The sequence below is a fragment of the Orcinus orca genome, chromosome 5 (genome assembly GCF_937001465.1).
Source record: "Orcinus orca chromosome 5, mOrcOrc1.1, whole genome shotgun sequence".
NCBI lineage: Eukaryota > Metazoa > Chordata > Mammalia > Artiodactyla > Delphinidae > Orcinus > Orcinus orca.
Genome location: NC_064563.1, coordinates 25417377 through 25426436, shown reverse-complemented (window position 1 = coordinate 25426436; position 9060 = coordinate 25417377). Strand labels below are relative to the sequence as shown.

At 38.9% G+C, this 9060-nt stretch overlaps 1 non-coding gene across 1 annotated transcript; it reads right to left on the bottom strand.

Annotated features, from left to right (window-relative positions):
• Positions 1 to 4025: 4025 nt before the first annotated feature.
• Positions 4026 to 4097, bottom strand: TRNAE-UUC (transfer RNA glutamic acid (anticodon UUC)). The gene has a single exon. It is a non-coding gene; the product is annotated as a tRNA-Glu (tRNA).
• Positions 4098 to 9060: the final 4963 nt, after the last annotated feature.

Below are 9060 nucleotides of genomic sequence, written 5' to 3'. Positions count from 1 at the left end.
TATTTGCCCATGGTCACAAAAATAGGTAATGGCAGACCTGTGGCTCAACATTGATTTTCTGGTTGACTTCAACACTCTTTCTCCTATACCATGTGGCAACTTTTAAGAACCAGAAGCATATAGTTGAGGACAAGAGCATATGAATATAACTGCATAAAACGTTTACATCCATATTCTCAATTTTTAATAAATTAGTGGAGGGGAAGATTTGTGAGGGCAAGAAGTAGAAAAATCCCAATTAAGATACAACGTAGGGGAGGGGGAAGGGGAAGCTGGGAGGAGGTGAGAGAGTGGCATGGACATACATACACTACCAAATGTAAAATAGCTAGTGGGAAGCAGCTGCAGAGCACAGGGAGATTAGCTCGGTGCTTTGTGACCACCTAGAGGGGTGGGATAGGGAGTGTGGGAGGGAGACGCAAGAGGGAGGGGAAATAGGGATGTATGTATATGTATAGCTGATTCACTTTGTTATAAAGCAGAAACTAACACCATTGTAAAGCAATTATACTCCAATAAAGATGTTAAAAAAATTTTTTAAAAAATACAAGATAAAAAAAAGTCAGGAGAGAGTTGCAGGGAGAAGAGTAGAGAGTGAGAGAAATACAAGGATAAGATCTTTTCTACTTTGACCTTGAAATGTTAGGCCTCATAGATCTATATAGATTAGATTACTCTTCCCAACATGAGTTTACTAATTTATTCTGTCTCTAGGGATCTACCTCAGCCTTTCAAGTTTTTTTTTCCCTTTCACCTTTATTTATCCTACAGATAACTTGAAGCTGTACATCATGCCTTATACTCCCAAGTTCTAAGACTATATAGACCTATAAGAAAGTCGGCCTTGTAAGGTGACAGACCATTAAAATAAGCTCAACATTTATGCAGTCAGGCTTGGGATTTTGTTAATTTCTTTTCCTTTTAGTTGTATATCTCCGGTGTTCCGGTGACTCAGAATACTGAAAGAGGCCACCTGTAGGCTGTTAGATGAAGACAGGACAAGCAGAAGCAATGCTCTCTGTATTTCACTTTAATCCTGAAACAAAACCAGTGGCTCTCCAATGACATTGAGTGGTCTCACCATTTTTCCATTTTTTTTATACTTAAAGACATTGATTATTGGTTTTAGTTTCTTGTAATATGTATTCTTTTTTTTTTTAGCTACACAAATTAATTATACTTACAGTCTCCTAAGGACTTCTCATGTAGGTTATCTTTACGTTTTTTAAGTAATCACTTCGTAATATTGGGTTACCCAAATTATTTCCTGAGACTTGCTTTGAAAGGTGTTTTCAGTTGTCTCGTTAACAATTCTAAAAGTCAACCTTCTAGAATTTTTTTTTTTAATCAACTCCTGTATTTTTGAGTTTCTTTGATTTTTTTTTTTCCCACTATTACTGGGACACTATATTTTTGTGGTCCTTCTATGTAATGATTTTCAGACATAACTTATTTTCAAATATTGTGGAAGTAGAATAAGGTAAGAATTAGAAGTTACAGGCAGATGTTGGTCTCATGAAACTAGTAATGATACTGGTGTACGCAGATGTAATGAAGGTTTTTTTGGTTTTTTTTGCGGTACGCAGGCCTCTCACTGTTGTGGCCTCTCCCGTTGCAGAGCACAGGCTCCGGACGCGCAGGCTTAGTGGCCAAGGCTCACGGGCCCAGCTGCTCCGTGGAATGTTGGATCTCCCGGACCGGGGCACAAACCCATGTCCCCTGCATCGGCAGGCGGACTCTCAACCACTGCCCCACCAGGGAAGCCCTGTAATGAAGTTTTGAGTATAGTTCTTTTCTATCTTCCTCTGAAACTAATATTCTCTTTTAAAAGTCATTTTTTGTTGTTAAAGCCACAAATAGAAATCTCAAACACTTAATACTCACATGTCCCCCATGGAGAAATGTTTCTCTGATGTCATTTGAGAAAAGGCAGTGAAAAAGAGAAGAAAGACATCTTTGAATTATTAAAAATGTACACTTAAATGTTTCTGAGAGAGTTTGAATCTCTTCTTTGACACTTGCCAGTTGTTCCCCTAGACAAATCATTTAACATCTGTGAGATAGTGCTCACATTAAAGTAACACAGAATTTCCTCTTTTGACTCTTACTACAAGTTTACTGGCCAGATGCAGTAATGTATGGGAAAACACTTTGTAAGCTGTGAAGTGCTATACAAGTACATGGTAATAACAAATAAACATTGATGGTTTGCCCAGAGAGAAAGAAGAGGCTTCATTCAAGGATTAAATAATTGGCTTCTTGCTAGCTGGAAGTGCACAGGCACCCATGACTTTTACCTCTTTATAACTTAAGGCTCTAAACTAGTTTTAGCAGGAGGAAAGGCAGTAGATATTTTTAGAAAACTTCCTGTGGTTTAGATGAAATTGCCAAAGATATGATTCAGCATGAGAATTTTAAGTTTCCAGGTTCTTGTGCTTCACAGGATAATAATTTATAATCCGCAGGGGGAAAAAAAAAATCACAAACTTTTTTTGGGGAGGGGACTGTTCCAAGACTTTTGTCAAATTAATGATCATTTTTGAAGCTAAATTTTTGCATCTTTTGTTGAAATATCAAAAGGTAAAAAATATCAGTTACCATGATACTTAAAGTATGGCTATTTATTTTCAGCTCATGGTTTTACTTAGAATCTTTTTTGATCAAAAATAATGAAACCAGTATAGTATATGTAACTTAAGTCTTAACAGTTCTGAAAAGAGGAAACATAATGGGACTGACATGGCAAAATATGCAAACTTATTCATAATCAAATAATAAGCCCCTTTTCCACACCCTCCTCATTGGAAGGAAGCAGTACCAGTAAAAATGGTACAGAAGAAGATGAAGAGTTTTTCTTCTTGGCTTGGCAGAACATGAGTCTAGAGCAAGGATTTAGTAAAGGGCTAGGGAGGCTAGAAGGCAAAGAGAGAAATCCCTGGATGGATCCAGACATTTTCTTTGCCCTTTTTGATGCCTGTATAAGAATTCCAAAAGTAACACATGAATATATACCTATTAAAATCACCCCTCTTCCCCTACCCCAGCTCTTCTCCTTCAAATAAGTAACTGCTGTTCATACTGTTTGTGTTGGATTGCATTTATGTAGCCATACAAGCAGATATTTTACATAATGGAGATCACATTAACTACATAATAGGCATCATACTAGTCTTCAACTGGATTTTTTTTTGGTAGAACTCAGAGCCTATCAGTCTAAATCTACTTCATTTTTCTAAATCGGGTTGGCAAACATTTTTAAGACTTTGCAGGCTATGTGGTCTTTGTTGGAATTCCTGAACTCTGTCATTGTATAGCAGTTGTATAGCACAAAAGCAGCCGTAGATAATACAAAAACTCAGGAGCGTGGTTGTGTTCCAATAAAGCTCTATTTGCAAAAATAGCCAAGTTTGGCCCACGGGTCACAGTTTGCCAACTCCTGTTCTAAATTGTTACATAGTATTTCTGCATAAAAATAACCATACTTTGGGCTTCCCTGGTGGCGCAGTGGTTGACAGTCCGCCTGCCAATGCAGGGGACACGGGTTCATGCCCCGGTCTGGGAGGATCCCACATGCTGGGAAGCGGCTGAGCCTGTGAGCCATGGCCGCTGAGCCTGCGCATCTGGAGCCTGTGCTCCGCAAGGGAGAGGCCACAACAGTGAGAGGCCCGCGTACCAAAATAAAAAAATTAAAAAAAAAAAACAACATACTTTATTTTTGTAATCATGTCCAATTTTTCACTATTAAATACAGTTGTTTTGACTATCCTTATACAAATAACACTGTACATATATGAGTACTTCCGTAGGATGTGAATGCCAGGTCAAAGGTATGCATATTTAAATATGGAAATATAGCTTCCAAACTCTCCAAAGGCTTGCCAACTTATTCTCCCCAAAACTGTACGAGAATACGCTTCTTACTGCCTGCCAACACTGACTATAACATATATATATATATATATATATATATATATATATATATATGTATGTATATAGGCTGTGCTGTGCACCTTGTGGGCTCATAGTTCCCCAACCAGGGATTGAACCCGGGCCCTGGCAGTGAAAGTGCCAAGTCCTAACCACTGGACCACCAGGGAATTCCCTATTTATTTTTATTTTTACGAATATTATGTGCAAAATACTGTTCCCCTTATTCCTTATAATTAGTTGATGAAGCTTGAGAGAACTAATAACACCCTCTTACCTTCCTGCCTGATTTAGAATAAATTGAGAGGCAGATGCAGGAATCAAGAAGATGGAGAACATCACCTATGCTATTTATCAATATAAAGCTGTTGGACAGCACGGCCTATATCCATGATAACAATAGTCTTCTGGATACTATATCCTAGAATTAATCTTCCCCACTTTTATCACAGGCAGAGTTGAAAAACGACAGACCTTCTGCCATTGTTAGTCTCTCCTTGGAAAACATACATGGAGAAGCAGAGAGTTTGTGATTCAGAAGACAGTCATACCCCTTAAGGAAAGAGAAAGTGTCTGACCGCACATGTCCAGTTCCCTTTCCCAACTCACCAGTTAGATGAGTCACTGGAGAAGGGGAGAAGACAGATCAGGAGTGCCCCTCTCAGGCAGTCCTTCCACTTGGAAACATGAGTTAATGTCTTCCCCCAGCACCCCAGCTCCAGCCTTAGTGAGGTTAACCATCTTTCCAATAAGTTTGATAACCATTTAATTTTTTTGTGAGTGAACTGCTTGCTGTTATCCTTTGACCACTTTTAAAAGCTGGTTGATATTTTTCTATTGATTTGTAGGAGTGCTTCATCTTATTAAAGATATTAATCTTTGATTATTTACCACAACTACTGCATTGATTAAATCTGAGGTGCCATTGCTTGTGAGATACCATTATTTTATATACTCCTAAGGGGAGTAAGCTTAAAAAACAAAATAAAACGCTGTTAGTGAAGCTGTGTCACAGTGAGTCTTATCACTTAGAATTTTTATTTTATATGTACTGAAAGAGCTTGCTTAGACTTTTTGAGGGTATACTTAAGAGGGAAAATATAAGCAAAATAGATTGGCTAAGGTATTTGCAAAACATTTTATATTCAGAATTCATCCACTCTCTTGACTTACTTTTCAGAGCCCTTGCTGTACACATTTTTCCACACTGTATGTCATCCTCTGTGTCACCAAGAACATTGGTGCAGCCACATTTCTCCAAAGAGTGCTTCGGTGCTGTCTCCAGAATTTTCTTCCAAGCCATAGCCACCAATTCTTTAAGTTTTGATGCTGGGACTTTCTTGAATTTACCAATAGAAGTAACAGGGTTTCAGACAAAAAAAAACTAGAAGTCTCATTCTTCTCCTTAAATGGTTCTTGAATAGTATGTCAACCCTAGTGTTTTGAGGTTGCACCTTTCCAATAACAATGGGAGTATCAACCACATTTGAACATGTGCAGGCAATGGCTTCATTTCACAACTACAGCCTGGTAGACAGCACACATAAGACGCTGAGATTGTAAAACAAATGTTGGTTTCAGATATATTAAAATTTGAAGAAATGTTTGTGTTCTAACTGATGAATTAGAGTGCTTTTTTTCCAATGTGCCATGACTCTTCTTTCTATGGTAAAATATATAAAACAAAATTTGTCATTTGACCATTTTTAAGTGTACAGTTCAGTGGTATCAATTACATTCACAATATTGTACAACCATCACCACTGTCTATTTCCAAACTGTTGCATCACCTCACACAAAACTCTGTATATATTAATCAACAGCTCTGCACTGCCCCTTTCCCCAGCCCCAGGCTTCTAATTTACTTTCTGTCTCTATGAATTTGCTTATTCTAAATATTTTATGTAAGTGGAGTCATACAACATTTGTCCTTTTGTGTCTGGCTTCCTTCACTTGTTTTCAAGGTTCACTCATGTTGTAGCACGTACCAGAATTGTATTCCTCGTTAAGAATATTGTATTTTATGTCTATACCACATTGTGTTCATCCACTCATTTCTTTTTATTTATTTCTTTTTTTTGCCTCACTGCATGGCTTGTGAGATCTTAGTTCCCCGGCCAGGGATCGAACCCGGGCCCTCAGCAGTGAAAGCGCAAAGTCCTAAACACTAGACTACCAGGGAATTCCCCATCCATTTATTTCTTGTGGACGCTTGGATTATTTCCATCTCTTGACTATTGAGAATAATGCTGAAAGTAATGTTAGCCTACAGGTGACTGTTTGAGTCCCTGATTTCAATTTTGGGGGTATATACATGAGTGGAATTGCTGGGTTACATGGGAATTTTATTTTTAACCTTTTCAGAAATTGCCAAACTATCACATATCTTTTAACTTTAACATCTGATTGACACCATGGAGATGAACAGAAATTTGTCCATTGTTGTCCCAGACTTGGTAAGGGTGCAGCAACAGCCGTGAGGGAACTGGGAGCAACAGTGTCCACACAGGTGTCTGTCTTATGAAGTGCAAAAGCAGCCAGAGGTTCTTTAATTGTATCTTTAGAAACAAAGATATTAGCCGTTGTAAATAAATCTAAGGAGTAAGCCTATGCCCAGAGTTACTGAACAATTCATCTTTTTAAATTTGAAAAAGCAGGTGGAAAGAGCTCAATGGCTCTGCCTAAGAAAGGAGAGACTGAGAAACCACAGAAATGACCTGGAGCTTGGGGAGAGAAGAAGCTACCAAAAGGAGACAGAGAGAGAGAGAAGAAGCAAATGATTTAGGTCTATTAACAACATTTTAAATACCACTCCCCTTGAGCACACACTAAGTGATAGGCATTGTGCTTAACACTTTATATCTAATCTTGAAAGAAAGAGAGGTATGCTATTTCCATTTTACATACTGGAAACTATGGTCCTAGAGGTTAAGTGTCTGCCCAAGGCCACAGAGCTAGTGAACTTCAAAGATGGGATGTGCCCCCTCCCCCAGCCCTCTTCACTGTGCCGCTCTGGCCCTAAAAGTTTCACATTTGAAATGCTTTCTTTAACTACCGCCCTTTCCTGCCTACCGTTGTCAGAAAGAGCGAGGTCCCTCTTCCTTGCAGGCTTGCCTTGCCCTTCCTGGGACTGGCTGTTGTTCTGTTGTGATCCTGCCGGGAGCTGTGCGATTCTTTCACTGTGTCTGGTGTCTGGTTAGTGGCGTACAAGGCTTCATTCCCAAACTTAAACCATCCCTTGTGCTGCTGGTATGAATTTACTTTCTTATAACCTCCTCTGTCGACTTAGTTCATATTTCAACATCAAACTCCTGTCTCTTCCTGCATAACGGGCCTCCTATTTTCACAGGAGAAAAAAAAGGTAGCTTATGGGGGTACCTTTCTAAAGTGTACCCACCCACATACCCTATCCCTGCCCTCTCAGCAGACCCTCTATTTCCTATTTATTTATTTACTTATAGCTCAAAGATTGTGTCTCCTAAGAGCCATGTCAAGGGATCCTATGCCCCTGGGGTTGCAACTGCTACTGTCACAGTTTCTCTTTTTCCTGTTACTCTGAGAGTTACATTTGCAAAGCACACACACACCATACTGATTTGTTGATAAAATGATTGTCATAATAACAGTCTCCAAACACAGCTTCCTCTCACTGACTTCCTTCTCAAGAACTTGCACTTATATCCTGTGGTCCCAAATTTACTCCCAGTTCTCCCCTCAAGACGTTTAGGGGCCAGGGGCACCAAGGACGGGAACACTAGCTAGGAGCCTGGATTGAGCGCAGGGCTTCAGGGCTCAGAGGAAGCATTTTAGAGAGACGCTAACTCAACACCCAAGCGCAAATACTGAGTGATATTCCAAAGAGTTAGAAAAGCTAGACATCTCTTTAAGGGGTTAATTGAAAAGAGGATGGTCCGTCCATGCAGTCAAATACTATGATGCTTTCTGGCACTTAAAATGATAATGCAGAGATACACTTATTCACATGGAAGTGAGTGAATCCAGGTATGTAGGGCCTGAGGTTTACACAATTTCTTTAAGAAGAAGATAGATTCAGATACCTGGAAGGGGTCTATGCTTATGTGGGGCTTTAACGCTTAAACTTCATAAATACACATTGTGAAGAAAGTAGTTTTCTCAGTAGCATGTGAAACTTTGTTCTTATTTCAGAAAAGCCTAATGGGCTATGCAGAGGGCTGCTAGAAGTGGTTATTTGTTGTATTTTTACTTTGGGTATATTTCTATTTTGTATCTCTGCAATGTGATTATATATGTGTAGATATGCATATATGTATGTGTGTGTGCATTTCACATGTATATGTGTATATATATATATGTATATTTAAACATATATATATATATATATATATATATATATATTATGTTTTTCACTTGAAAATCAATGGGTCATCCAGACTTTAACCCAAAGGGTTAGGCAGATTAAGAGACTCCAGGTCCAAGATCGTAGGATGGAAAGTTGGGAAAGCAGATGTAAGTAAGGTTTAAACCAGAGAGTAGGAGCCAGGTTTGTTTTTTAATAAGCTTTTTATTAAGCCTTCTAGAGTTACAGAAAAGTTGCAAAGATAGTACAGAGAGTTCCTGTATAACTCTCACTTGGTTTCCCTATCTTCAGCATCTTTCATTACAATGGTAAATTTGTCACAGCTAAGGACCTAACGCTGGTACATTATTAGTTGGACTCCATACTTTTTTGGATTTCACTAGTTTTTGCCTAATGTCCCTTTTCTGTTCCAGGATATCACATTACATTTAGTCCTCATGTCTCCCCAGCCTCCTCTAGTCTATGACAGTTTCTCAAACTTTCCTTGATTTTAAAGATCTTGGCAGTTTTGAGGGGTACCGTCTGATGTTTTTATCATGGTTATACAGGGATTTGGGGATTTGGGGAAGTATGACCACACGGGTGAAGTGCCATTCTCATCTCATTAAGGTTCCTGTTCATACCAAGGGTTCATGTTACTAGCATGACTTATCATTGTAGGTGTTAACCTTGATCACCTGCCTGAGGTAGTTTTTGCCAGGTTTTTCCACTGTAAAGTTACTTTTTTTCGCTTTCCTATTCTGTTCTTTGGAAGCAAGTCACTAAGCACAGCCTATACTTGAGGGGTGGGGAGT